This window comes from Protopterus annectens, chromosome 2.part0, assembly GCF_019279795.1.
Source record: "Protopterus annectens isolate FY-2018-M chromosome 2.part0, PAN1.0, whole genome shotgun sequence".
Taxonomy (NCBI): Eukaryota; Metazoa; Chordata; order Ceratodontiformes; family Protopteridae; genus Protopterus; species Protopterus annectens.
The window spans coordinates 1,578,281,694-1,578,297,378 of NC_056728.1; positions in this window are offsets into that span (position 1 = coordinate 1,578,281,694).

Sequence of the window (15,685 nt, forward strand, 5' to 3'; positions counted from 1 at the left end):
TTCAGCTGATGACCTTCTAAGTGAGCACCTAAAATTAGCAGTCGATCAGCTGAATAAAAGAATGGTTTGTTTGTTTAAGAGTAGTTTTATGTAGGATATGGTACAGGTATGAACGTGAAAGTGGATGCGGTGATATGTAGATGTTGGGCAGCATTAGGATCAGATGTTGAGGAGTTCTTGGTTAGAGATGCTATACTATCTATAAAATAAGACTTAAACTGTATTGTGTTTTCAAGTGGTGAGTTAGCACAATAGGTATTAGTCAGTAAAATGGCACTCCATACTCTCTCCTTACCTCCCAGTCATATAAGGTTTTCACCAGTGCCCTCTATACATTCAAACAACAGGCCATCGTAATACAATACACAGATGATTCCACTCTCATTTGCACATGACATGGTACACCCCCAAAAATTAATCTGGAAGCTTTAAGAGCTGCTGAAAAATGGCTTCATAACTCACAACTCATGCTTAATGCAAAAAAGACCAAACAACCCCCCCCCCCCAAATTCCTCTCTTGTGACAAAATTCAAAGTCCTCTGTCTTGATAATACAACCACTGAAGTCACTTCTCATAGCAAATTATTAGGGGTGATAATGGATTATAAGTTTACATTTGACCTGCATATACAAAATTCCATATGCAAAAGTCATCAAAAACTAGAAGTGCTTTACAGAGCCCAAAAATTTTTTCACTGATGTAACTAAAACCACACTACTTATCTCCTCCATGCACTTCTTTATGCCACTTCCATCCTTACTAACCTACAGGTTTCACAAAAATCAAAACTTGAACAATGCTATAACAGAATTGCTAAATTTGCAGCAAATATCCCTTTCAGAACCCACCACTGTATAGCACTAAAAAGATTTTATTGGTTAGACCTGCCCCATCATCTAACATACACACAGCTTCTTACCACCTATAAAATTATCCAGTATCCATCTGCCTGTCCAGCACTAAAAAACATTCTAAAAAACTATTTTCCCAGTTGGTCATTGTAATCCAGTGAGCAAAATCCAGTAGACAAAGTGTCCCTTCTTAAGGATGAAATGAGAGCCCTGTCAAGTGACCTGCTCATAGTTCCACATTATGTAAATGGAAATATGAAGAGTCAAACCATGTATTTTTGACCACAGGAAGCATTTCATTAACAGCTCAGAGCTTTACACCTCTGCACTGACTGTCATCATAGCTCTCAACTGTCCAGATTTTCACATAATGTCCAGATTTTTGCCTCTTATTTCTGGATCATTCCTCATAAAATTTGCAGTTTTCTGGCAAATCATTGAGGATTGGCATTTGAGTTTCAGACATCATATCCTTCAGAAAATATATAATGTTGCAAAAACTGTCATTCTACCAACTTTCTAAGTTTATAAGAACAATGTTTACAATCTGTCCCTCTTTTTGGGACTTTGTCCCACCATTATTTCTGGCTTTGTCCAGATTTCTTGCACTGAGCTAGCAACAATATGTTAATCGGTTTTCCCATGGTTAGTCAGACAAGGAGTAGCTCAAGCATGTCATATTGTTTGACCAGCCTTGAGGTTTGCTTTATGTAGATAGATATACCTCCGCCTTTTGCACTTTCATGTTCGGTGGGTGGTCAGAATGCAAGAAAGGCATTACAACCATGCACTGCCAGAGTGCTTTCCATGCTTTCAACTATGTTTCAGTAACTGCGCAGATGTCAGCATTGCCCAGTGCGAGAAGAGCTTCCAGGGAGTGCAATTTCTTTTTGACAACCATTCAATTTCCCTATACAACCATTCATCTGATGTCCTGGTGTTTTGCAACTTCGCTGTTTTTGTCTCAGTTATTTCAGATTCTGGTAAGTGGTATTTCATTTTTTTCAAGTAGACCCATATATGTATGTATATATATATATATATATATATATATATATATATATATATATACATATACACATACATATCTATCTATCTATATATATATATATATATATATATATATATATATATATATATATATATGGATGGATGTCAATTTATATATTTATATCTATCTATCTATCTATCTATCTATCTATCTATCTATCTATCTATCTATCTATCTGTCTGTCTATCTACCTTTGTATGTTTTAAGCTGACAATATTACTGGCATGTTCTTATAAAACTATAACCAAAATAATAATATTTTCTGAAAAGTAATATTCCACCATTTTATATGTTATAGAAAATAAACATATTTTACATTCACTGAGAGGCATGCCCAATGTTGACATTTTGTTGCCTGCTTTTTGTAAAAGCTATTAGGCAGTTTAAAACAAAATGAAAGATGGATTATTAGGGTTTCTTGTCCTACAAAATTCATAATACTATCTTGAAGCAGTTGAGACAAATTATCATTTACAGTTAAAGTGAAATGCATTCCAGAATGGCCTCTATAAACTGACAGAGTGAAACTTCTACAAAACAGTCAGGTGAAAACAAATATAGCTTTCAGTTATATTCCATTAAAACTAACAGAAGTTACCAAAAATATAAAACTGTCATGATTGATTTCAATCCTTAAAAGAGTTTTTTCTGTATAAAGCTTTTCTTTTCCTTCTTTGGGTATGTTGAGGCTGACAAAATGACAATTGAATTTTATTTCTTAATTAACATTCAAGAAGCAGCTGGTCCTTTATCTTTTTTGAGTGTTGAAGTTCAGTCCAGTCTTGTTCATAGATAATTTTGCTATTAACATTATCTGAAACTTTCATGACAAAAGCACTGAATTATTTTGCAGATATATCCTGGAATTCAGAAAGATGATCCCATGGTCATGTAAAATGTCTGCTACAGAAAGATGAGTTGATGATATCACAGGAAAGCAATTCAGAGACAGCTTTGACCACGATGAGCCAGCCTCATTATTTGTTAATTATCATGTCTGTGATTTGCTTCTTTTTACTACTCATGCAAAACTTACTTTGTGGCACTAAAAACTTCTGGTGCCCATGTACGTGCGCACACACACACACACACACACACACACACACACACACACACACACACACACACACACGCACACAGTCATCGTTCACCTACTTGCATGAACCCACACACACTTACTTAACCTCCCTACTGCAACCACCCAGACAGACACACATGCACGTATACCCTCAGTCATCCTAGTCCATTCGTACTCCTGCAATCTCTCTCTCTCACACACACACACACACACACACACACACACCACACACACACACACACACACACACACACACACACACACACACACACACACACACACACACACACACACACACACACACACACACCCTACCACACATGTGCATACACTCGCACATTCCTCAGCACAACCTGCACTTCACTAAACTTATCTGCAGTGTGACCTCTCCCACTGACTACAATACATAACCACAGCATTTGGGCTGAGTTAATTTTTCTCAGCTGGCCTTGTTACTTTGCACAGCCAAAAAATTTTCTCTGAGTCACTCATATGAATAAATTGGTAACCGCAGGCATTTCTCTGGCAGAGCATAAGGTTAATTAGCATTAGCCACTCCCACAGATTGCTTCATTATCTTGTAACTTAGTTACCAGGACCACACACTGTGGTGATTTTTCAGACTGTGAAAGCTCTTACTATCTACAGGTCCTCCTCCATGAACCAGGAAGTCCATACAACATACCTGAAGTTGCTAGAATTGCTCACCATCCAATAATATACTCACGGGTAATTTAAAATACCCCTCCATTAATTAGAAGGCGTACATGGCCACTAACATGCAGCCCCAAAGATTTCTTGACTTTGTAAACTTAAATGCCCTGGAGCAGCTAGTCTGCACTCCCATTAGGAGAACAAATATCCCAGAGCTAGTACTCACAAATATGGGAGAGTGCTGCACCCCCTCCCCGTGTGATGTCTGCACTGGTAAGATCAGATCACAAAGCAGTCTTCCCTGAAGTAAAAATAAAACTAGACCCCCAACTAACCCTAAAAAAGTTAAGAACTTCTCTAAGGCAAATTACCACCTATTAAAGAATGGCATAGCTAGTTTCCAAGATCTCCCAAATCCAGAAAATGCAGAAACATATATAGAAATGTGCACAAAAGCCCTGTATGACTATATAAACAGCTGAATAGAAACAGCAGTACCAGACCAAAATAAACCCAGGTCATACAGCAAAAACAAGTACCCTGGTGGACCCCTGGTATCAATAAGTTGCACAACAAAAAAAAGAAAATCCTGCTGAGAAATAAGAGGGAATGAGCAGAACACAGTAAAAAGTCTCTCATTTATCTAAACAAAGTGAATCAGGGAACTAGACAAGTCACTGAAAGCAAATTTTGATATAAAAATAACATCCAGAGTGAATGGTAACTATAAGGCATTTTTCAGTTATGTTCATAGTCTTAAGGACAATGCCCAACAATGTGCAGAATTAGTTGTAAATGGCATCACCTGTTCTTAGGCAAAAAAAGAATAGATCCACACAAGTACGGTGTGGTGCATGGCCCAAAAACTGAAATACATTCAAAACAAAAGGTTCTGTGAAGAAGGCAGTAATGCTGAAACCGGTATGCTGATGTATTTTTCTCATACTGGGTTTTGTTAATTTTCTTCATACAAATGCACTTGGTCTAATATGTTAAAAGATTTAGATATTAAAGAAGGACTGTCGATTATATTGTGTGCTGGCCCTTTTGTGTTGAATGTATCACCTATACTTCGCCAGAAGATATAGCAAATCTTGTGGTGCCTGACAAATTCAGCTCAAATTTCACCTCCCCATCAGCCCCAGTTCTCCCTCAAGAAATGCCTTCCACCACTCCACCACCAATTATCACCGAAGAACAAGCTGACAGCGCAATCTCTAAAGCTAAATATGCAGCCTCAATGAGGCGTGACACTATACCAGGTTACCTCTTAAACAGCTTAAGTCTGGACTTATCAGGTCCATTAGGATCTCTATTTAACCACAGACTCCAGACAGGCTTTTTCTCAATAGAGTGGAGGGCAGCAATAGTCATCCCTCTACATAAAGGGGTACAATCTACTGTTACAGCCCTGTACGTTTGACTGGTTTTATATGTAAGGCCGTAGAAAGAATAATGATGGTCCTGATAAATGATGAGCTAGGAAACCTCCAAACACTGGGCCCAACCCACTTCAACTTTGCTATGGGCAAGTTAAGCCTAACAAATCTGGTGAATTTCTTTGAGAAAGTCACTAAGGCCATAGATTAGGGTAAAACAGTACATACCACCTACCTCAAAATGGCCAAGGCATGTGACACAATTCCCCACTCAGGTATTATAAACTCACAAAACTGGGTATAAATCTCTTTGTCACCAGATGGATAGCCAAATGGCTCATGGACAGGACACGTGGTTAAAGTGGGAGAATCCATATCCAACAAGAGGTCAGTTACTAGTGGTGTGCCACAGGGCTCAATGCTGGGATCACTCCTGTTCAGAATATGCTTCTTTGAAGTCAAGGTTAAGTTGGAAGGCCTCTGGATGACAAAGTAGGCTGATGACTGTAAGCTGAGGGCAATCACTGAATCCCCCAACAATGTAGATATCCTTCAGGAGAGTCTAGATCAGACAAATGATTGTTGCCAGAATCATGGCCTAAAGCTAAATGGAAAAAATGCATTATCATACCTTTTGGGAAGTCAAATACCTATGCAAATTACAACATCAATAGCACAATCCTAAGCGTAGACTCAGAGGTTCAGAGATCTAGATACACAGATAGACAATAGCCTGTTCTTTGACTGCCATGTGTCTACAGTGATGAAGAAGTCCTAATATGTGACACAACTTATAAGTAAGCATCCAGATCTACGGAAATTATAGTTCTGCTGTACTCAGCCCTCATTAGAGTAATAATTGAGTACAATGCACCATTTGGCGTATACTTGACTGGGTACTTTCCACAGCTGGAATGACCTCAGAGGTTTCTTACAAAGAAATTCAGGGTGTAAACAGCATATTCTATGTAAGTAGGCTAAAAACCCTAGCCCTTTACTCTGTCTCCTACTGACTATTAAGGGGTGACCTATGCCTGACCTTCAAGAAACTCACAAATACAGCCTGATGTAGCTGCTACACATCTACAAGTCAAACAGCATGAGATTACCCAATCTAGGGATCTAAACTTAATCAGTGACTCAAGCAAAATATGCTTGAGAGATAGATATGTGTCTCAGAGATTGCCCTTTCTTTGTAAAAGGGTTCCTATTCATATTGAACAGAACCCTTCCCTGGCCCTTTTCAAATGCAGTTTGGATCAATGGATGAGGAATTGCAAATTCACATCTGGGGTAACTCCTCTGTCCCTTATGGACAGGGGCAATCTGTAAGATACTCAAAACATAGGCACAAATCCATGCCATCCTCTTGCTCCTAGGGACATTATATTGGGTAAAATTGGGTTATATTGGCTAGTCCTTTAAGGGTTTGTGTGTGTGTGTGTGTGTGTGTGTGTGTGTGTGTGTGTGTGTGTGTGTGTGTGTGTGTGTGTGTGTGTGAGTGTGTGAGATGCAGTCCATGTATATATGCATTATGGGCGGATACCTGCAGCACAACAGACAGTAGGTTGTATAAGGGTGTGTGTGTATATGAAATTTACTGATATGTTGTCCTCACTAAATTATTTCTTCCTTATAATGTCTGCAAAATACAAACAATGGAAGTGCAAGTTCTTCCATACAGAGAACAAGAGTTTGCTACTGGCCCTCCATTTCCACGTTCAGAGGATGACTGACTCTGCTAAATCTGACTGACTCTGTTTGGAAAGTACCTTGTGGGGTGTTGTGAATGATCTAAATTTGTTGGAGGCCAGGTCAGAAACTATTAACATGACATTTTTTGGGCCATTGACAAGATAAGTGCTGTGAAGGATTGTGCCACTTGCCTGTCACATGAGCATAGGGAGAAGGGAGGTAGTCCATTGGCCAAATCACTAGATTGAGTAGTTCTTTGCCTTTCTACATGGGGGATATCAGTCATCAATAGGCTATGATGCAGTCCTTGACATTGGAACCAAACTACAGTGGTCTCCAAGAATCCATGTTGGAGATGGTCCAGATATCTGTTATGTATGTTAAGTATGTTTCTTTCACTGGGTAAATGTATACTGTACTACAGGTTACATGTTCTATCAATTCTTTATTTACCAACATTAGAGCTTCAGACTACAACACCACCAGTACAAGTCTGGGTCACTATTATTTTGAACTGCTGCTATACGCAGTAGTTATCATTCATTTACTAGGATTAAAGTTATTGAGACAGATCTTGTTTATTGTAGGGATTTCCCTTTTTTGTCTTCACATGTGGCATTTTATGAGACTCCTCCACCTTGGTTATGTCAGTGCCTGATGTCAGAGATGAGTCATACTCTGACAATGATGGCAGTCAAAATCTGGCATGACCAGGAGGCATGGTGTCAGTGATGTAGGGAATGTAGAGTCCAGATTCTGACCCCAGTCAGTAGGCATGAACTCTGCTTCTGTGGAAATTGTTCCAGGGACACAGGAACATACTGAGCAACATGGAAGCACAGACTGGTCTGCCCAGGAATGGATGCCTTCCCATGTGCAGCCTTCTTTGCCTTCAGTTCCACTGAGCACAGAGATCTCAGGAGTGGTCAAAGTGTTGATAGCAATCAACACCAAAAGTCCTTGCCTTCATCTGAAATAGCTGTCTCCATGTCCAAGATCCAGCAAATGTGCAGGTTAGTCATAGAAGGTTGGTTAACATCATCTCAAATCTTGCTGAAATGGTATGTTTTACAGGAGGTGTGTGTATGACAACCTCAGGGACTGCATGTCCTTTATGTGTGATTTGATGGACATGTTCTGTAGGCTGATTGCATGACAGAGTTTTTTCTGTGTAGATAAGCAGTGTGTCAGATACACATCCCTTGGCTACTCCACTTCTGGCTTCAGTACTGAGAGCTGTCATGAAAAGAGAAGGCCAAGGTCACACACTGAGAGTGCCAAAGAGTCCACCCCAATGTTCAGTGTGGGGTTGAATAGGGTAAGACATGGATGTTCATAAGGCCCTGGAGTTCATGATGGAGAAAGGCATGGAATGCATCATTGCTCGCATTCATGCAGCACATCCTTCTCTAGACAAGATCTGGATAGTGCCTGTTATCCTCCCAGGAGAATGTGCCACAGTAGATGGGGGCATTCATAGACTGCATATGTATCTTCTGTTGGTCACCTGGAACTCTCTGGAGGAGCTCACCCAGGGCTGCAACTTAGCAGACCCACACATAAATCTACAATGTCCATATCAACACACACATTCATAGCAATGGTAACACCACACTCTCCCTCCACAAAGCACCATAGGTCCCATCTCTCCACATTTGAAACACATAACACACTCAACACTGAGTAAATATCAGTCATATCACCACACACACATTCTTCTGTGGGTGGCACTTGAAACTGTACCCCTTCCACCTCTGCAACTCATTAGAACTGTGCCCTGTCCTTTGTCCTTTGTTACTTGGGTAGCCTATGTTTGATGCATAGTGTGGCCAGTTTATGCATGGATAAGTACAGCCTTCATGTAGGTTTGCATGCATCACTTTTAATGCTAATATACTTATACTGCTTGGTTTTGGACCAATGTTATGATACAGTCACTGCCTCTTAGCTAGTGTCATACTGCACTGCATCTGTCTTCTTATGGCATAGCCATAACCTGCTAATTAGGATCCTGTGGTAGTATGAAATTTCTTCATTCTGAATGCATACTCCCTGCTGCAACTGCTGCTCACAATTATGTTATGTAGCATAGCACAGATAGAAAATGCCTTAGTGTACAGTGTATAAATGTAGCCATTGTCTGCCAAAGTCTAAGAATTTCTAGTAAGTGTCAGTAACCATGGCTCCAGGGTATTTCTGGTATTGGAAATAAGATGGCCTTAAGGAAAATCACTCCACTCAAACTACTGCTGTAGGTCATACGTGTGCCATATGTGGGAGTTGTGAGTACTGCCTGAGTGGTTTGCAGAGACATTATAGATTATACCTTGTGAATAACAGGCAGCCTGAGAGTCAGTGGAGTGGAGTAATAACCTTTATGATTAACATGTGTAATTCCCTGCTCAAAAGGTAGAGCCTCTCTTTCAATGGGGGTGCAGTCTATGGCACCCAGTACCTCAGGAAAATGGGCTATATTGTACAAAATGCATGGTGTTGGCCCTCTTCTCTGTGGTATGAGGAAATTACATGTGCTCCCCAACAAGCTGCAGGATGACATTCAGGAGCTGGTGTATTATCCTGGAGGAAGATGCCTGGGAAACCCCTACCATATCCCCTGATGAGTGCTGAAAGGTCTCTGTATCTAGTATTCTGAAAGGTATACATATCATGGTATCCACAGGAATAAGTACTTCACACATCTCACAACTGTGCAAATGAGGTGACGCATCTCAATCAGCTCCTACATGGCAACTCTTTCTATAAAGCAGCAATCCACAATTTCAGTGTCATGAAGGACATGAAATGTTATGTGCGTGCAGATACATGAAATATTGCCTCTGAGGGTGATGATATACAATACACTGACTACCATCGGTGAGTACTGCCTCTTTTATATGCAGATTTTATTAATATTGCAACTAGCCCATATATCATTCTGCAGTTCACTTCCTCTAATGCCAGTATTTTGTTGCAGTCAATATCTCTGGAGCTAATACCTCTAGCCATGGTATACACACATCTCAGAATCATTTCACCATATTGTTTTACTATGTTTTGTATATTTTGTAACAGTGGAGTCCCTTATTTTAATCATGCTGCTCATTACCATTTTATACCACCATTCACATACTACGTGGGCTTCAGGATTTCTTGGTCATACTCTGTGTGTTTTTGAATAACCAACACCCTTCACATGGCTGCTCATCATGCACAATTGCTGATCACAATATGAAAATGTTTTGGAATCCCAGCTTTCGATTTAAAGACAAATATGTAAAACTAAACAACAGAAAAGTCATGTAAAGATAGTTTATCTTTTTCTCTTCAAAATAAGAAAACATAACTTCACACATACTCACAGCACATAACCACACACACACACACACACACACACACACACACACACACACACATACACACACACACACACACACACACACACACACACACACACACACACACACACACACACACACACACACACACACACACACACGCATACAGTGCTCCAAATAAAAACACTGTCCAACAAATACAAAATACTTAGTGTAAATTGACCTGATTTAAGCTATCTAAACTAATTAAACATATGCTGACTTAAATCATTACAAACAATAAAAATAACTAATGCTAGTATTATTCTTAACACTTTACTAAAATACATAAAATATTAATTGATACTATGCAAAAGAAAAGAGAGATTAAAAAGTACCACAAAGCAGGAATAGAAACCACCCATGAGACAATTTTGTTAAAACCTCTACAAACTGTTGAGAGCTCTAATCAGTAGAAAGGTAGTCAATATGGATAAATGGAATGCAAGTGGGGTTGTCTTGTATTATAAATGAAATACTTTACTGCTTTTCCTTGGCTGCATTTCTTTCTCACTTTCCCACTTTCTAATTTCTCCTTATTCTGTGGTACTCACACCTTTCTGTACCCATCAGTCAACCTCTTTCAACAGTCTTTTGCCTTCTGTCTTTTTCAACTTCATTGTGACTCGGTGACGCAAGGATTTTTGTTTTGTTCTCATTGGTACCATTCTACCCTTCTTACCTGCTAAATATATATTTAAATATAATATAAATATATTATATTTTTTCAGACTCACATATTTTCTTCTAAAGCTTCCCCATTTCTCTTTCAGATCCACCATTTTCTGTCAGTCCAAAACTCCTTTATGAAATATCTGCCCTCAAACTGAACAATTCACAAATCCTTCTCTTGATCTTCTCATTCAGGCTGCATTGCTCCTTTCATGCTGTTCCATTTTGAATACTTCCTTTTTTTCCATTATTATCATCATTATTATTATTATTTGTAGTAGTAGTATTTTTAATTGCACAACTATTTTTAAGCATCTGACAAGATCTTTCTATTGCAAGTATTATCTCTGACTTGGTAAGCAAATGCCAGCCAAGGGAGAAGTTACAAGGCAAATAAGCATGTTGTGTCTTTCGGCTTTTCCCAGTTAGGTGTCGCCACAGCGGAACTCCGGTCCGCTAATGATTGGTAGTTGATTTTTACGTGCTGAGTTACCAGCCCTGACGCACAACCTTCAACGAAGGTACGCCCATTCACACGTCTCCACGCAGAAGACACTCTAGCTGAGAATCGAACCGGACAGTGTCTTACTGTGAGGCGACAACGCTACCGCAGCACCACCACCGTGGGTTACAAGGCAAATAAACATAATAGAAAAATAGTTTTAATTTCATTTACTTTTAGAAAACTTCAGCTAGAGATGAAAATGTACCAGTTGTTCTTAATGAGACAAAATCACAATCACAATCATCAGTCAAATACACCAGTTCACAATTCTGTTGAGATACTAGGCTCACACTAAAATGTATATAGTATCATATAACATATCTATCTGTATGCCGTTCTACATATGCAGAAACAGGGAGATAAAATTATAAGAATAGATATTGATACAAATATAGACAGACAGATATAAATATAGATATAGATAGCCGGCCTTAGGCATAGGCTAACTAGGCAGCCGCCTAGGGCGCCGCTCTATCAGGGGTGCTTTTCCAGTATTTATTTGGTGTAGGTAGACCAGGATGAGGGCACCAGGTGGTGGTGGTGGGGGGGCACCATGGAGCCCTTTTGGCTAGGGTACCAGTTGACCTAAGGCCGGTCCTGAGATAGGTACAAATACAGATATAGTTATGGATAGTTATATAGGTTTTCCTATGCTATAGGTTTCTGTTCCCTCATTCTGAACTACCCAACTGCTTTTCAAACAGGAAATCACTGCCTGTGCAACTCCATTCGTATTGCCTGTGCAGCTCCATTTGTACTGCCTGTGCAGCTCCATTCGTACTGCCTGTGCAGCCCCATTTGTGCAGTACCAGTGATTTCTTGCAACTGGCATTTTCTTTTCCTGTGGATTTATGGGGACAATGAAATAAGTAAGGGGGAGGGGCTTACGGCCACTTGGGAGTGCTGGGGGCTTTCAAAAACACATTTTGAGTTTTTACCCTTTTGGTGTTTTGGGCACTTGTATTCAGCGGTGTAGTTCCTCTGAGCCTGGTGACTTGGTGTTTCACACTGGAACCTTAGGTCATGAGTATAATACTTTTTATCGGATTGCTTTTTCATCAAATCACAAATGATTGCAAAAAAATGATTGAAAATACATTTCATAGAAAATTTCATATACAGCAAATGCACCTCCAAAAGTGTTTTTTTACATGGGGGATGCAGAGGGGCTTTCTCTGCCTAATCACCTTACTTAACTATACTAACTCTACAGATGCCTAACTGTGGAAATAATAAACTTGTACACCAAGTCCCTACTAAGTATTTAATTCAGACATCAATGGACATAAATCATAAATAAGACTTAACTCAGCTGAGACTGAAGTAGGAAAAGCCAACTCAGCAATTTCTTTCCTTTTACATGCGAACAAGAATCTTCCCATTCAGTACTTTCTGAAGAAGCCGTTATCTTTATAGAAAATTCTTCATTATTTACACAAGGTGTTTCAAAATTTGGAAAGTCAGCACATGCATGAGTGAATCCCAAAATACAGACTGAATGGCTGCTAAAAGAAGACTTGTATATAGCATGTATGAGATGGTCATTTCTTGGAACATTCCCTTCCTCTGATGTATTGCAATCTCAAAGTTGGTATATATAAGTTTGGGTGGTATGGGTCTTGCCCCACCATACATTGAGGGCGCAGAGTGACTTACCTCCACCCCTGCAAAAAAGTTTAATGGAGAAGAGCAATGTTCATGATTCACTCTTCACCTTCAGTTTCTGTCTCTCATTTTGTTTTGGTGTGTTGACATTTAGTGTTATGAGTGTTGACATTTCAATTGGGAGCCAGTGAGAAATTCTGGAGGAATGGCAATATAATCCTGATTTGTTGTTACCACCCCGTCCAGTTTCTAAGAATTTGCAGAGTATTACTGACCAAAAGAAAAATGATATTCACCCTTTTTGCAGCAGAAAAATGCATAGCTGCTATGTTTCAGGAACATCCTTAAAAGGTGAGGTACTCCCTGCATTGCAGTGAAGTTGTGTATTACTGGTATTCACTTCTACGTTAAGTCAATATATTTCAGTGACAGACAACGTGAACTTTGTTTTGCTGACACACATCCTAATGCTGGGCACAGCTACTATAAAGTCATTGCCGGCTTTTAAATAAGCAGCAGATGCTGCTGGAGTCTTAATAAGCTTCAGGTTTTCTAGAAAGGTATTCTCCATATGACAGGATATTTATATTGTTATACAGTTGTTTGTAATTTATTTAACTGCTTTCTCTTATTTTTCTTTATGTCTAAGAAAGCTGATTTTATCCTCCAGTACAACCCCTGATCTTCAGAAAAGGGTAGGAGCAAATTACACAGGAAAAAATGGGAATTGGGGAAACAATACATGCAGAGGAGGAACGAGTTTTAAAAGGAGGCATGATTTGAATGAGCTTTGTAATGTTTGACTGACAGTGACTGGATAAATTATAAATGATGTATAATGTTTGCAACTACAATTGTGTCAATATGGTTTGTGATGTATAATGTTTGCAACTGAAATTATGTCAGCATGGTTTGTTTTCATTTATATAAATGTAAGATTGCCAGTGTCATACATGATAATTTAATAAAGATGTTTCTTGTTTAAAAATAAATTAACAAAAAAAAGACAACTCCTGCTACGGTGTATATTACATGGATGACAATGGTGTACACAGAATTCACACCCATTCATATTAAGAGCTAAATGTTGAACAGTTTACTGGATGAACTGCTGTTTAATAAAACATTGTGTTTTTTATTTATTAGTGCTTTTTCTCATGTGTAAAACCCATTGTTTACTTTTTATGTAAGAATGAGAACATGGCTTGTGCTACTGACTCCTCATTCTCCACACTTTTAAAAAGCTGGTGTATAAAATCATGCCTCAGGACTATATTCCTACTGAAGTGTTTTATTTTTTCACTACTGTCTGTCAAGGAGGGAATGCTAGCTTACTCTGTGTACTTAGTTTATACCCAGCAGCTACATGCTTGCCAAGTGTTTCTGCCACAAACAGCCTTCTGTAACAGAGCATGTTATTTGACATACATCTTATCACATTTCATATAACTTTTTCAGAATTTTACCCTGGGCTTATGCCACTAGAAGTGATCATTTTGCTTATGACAAGAAAAGCAGTAAAGCAGCCAGTTGTCAGTGATACTGATCGTGTTATCCAAAGTTTATAGTGACACATTCCTGGAGGAGGGCATGTTTGTGACATACTGTTTCACTAGAATATTAGCTCTGATGGCTCAAAATACTCATTAATGTGTCCTTTCCATTTACTTCACAAAACGACTTTTATCTTATAAGTCACATCAGTTATGATACGCCAGCTGTATAGCTAATCATGTTTGCGGAATGAGCTATGATGTCCTCGCGTATAAAATAAAAAATCCATATTGTATTATTGTACAACTGATATCTGCATTTGTTATTCATGCCAAAGACTGAGGTCATTTGACTCTTCAGCAGATTTAGTGTCACTCATAGATGTATAAGTATTCATTATAGCAAACTAGAGATGGTATGAATGGTCATAAATATTCGTTTAATTCATGTCTGCAAGTAGGGTGCCTCTTCTTGGCTCTAGTGAACATCCTTGCTTGTTTGCAGTTGTCAGTAGGATTTAACTGAAAAATACCAAACCACTTCACCCAAAAAACAATTCATCTTATGTTGTCTACCTAGCTTTGTGCAACTCCTGTATGTGTTTTTATGTAGGCAAGACCATTAGAGTCTTAAAAAGAAGAGTTTATGAACATGTGTTGGCCATTAAAAATAAAGATCCAACTAATGTTTTGGTTAGACATGCAATAGCATGCGAGAATTTCAAAAAATGTTTTGTATTAGATGCAGTTATGCCGGATATGTTTTCTGGTGATTATAAGGGTTTACTAAAGTGTAGGGAGAGCAAATGGCAGGTTAGTTTAAATGCTGATAGCCTCCCTGGTCTCAATGAGACTACAGCCGTGTGGTTATGGCATCTTTCCAGGCTTGATAGTTGTTGCTGAAGCTCCTACTAAGAGGAGAAAACGCTGAGAGAAGAAAGGAGCCACTTTTGAGATTTTAAGTATTTTCTTGTGATTTATTTCTTAGAAAAACTGCATTGCCGCCTACTTTTTGGCATTTTCTTGATTGCAAAAATTGATATCTGGGTTAGAAACAGTATTTATAACATACCTAGAGCCCGTTTACTGCATTTTTTGTGTTGCACTTAATTTAAAATTGTTTTTTCTTAAATTGCATTTTTCCTGCCTCTGACCTAGCACACAAGTGTTGGGGTTATTTATTGCACTGTTCTGACTAGTTTGCTACCTGTGTGTCTCTGCTGTCCTTAAACAAAAACAAAAAACCGAAAAAATCTTGCTATTTTCCCACTTTCTCTAATTTAAAAGAAAGTTCAGTTACAGAGTTGCTGTTCTGAACTGTTTGTAA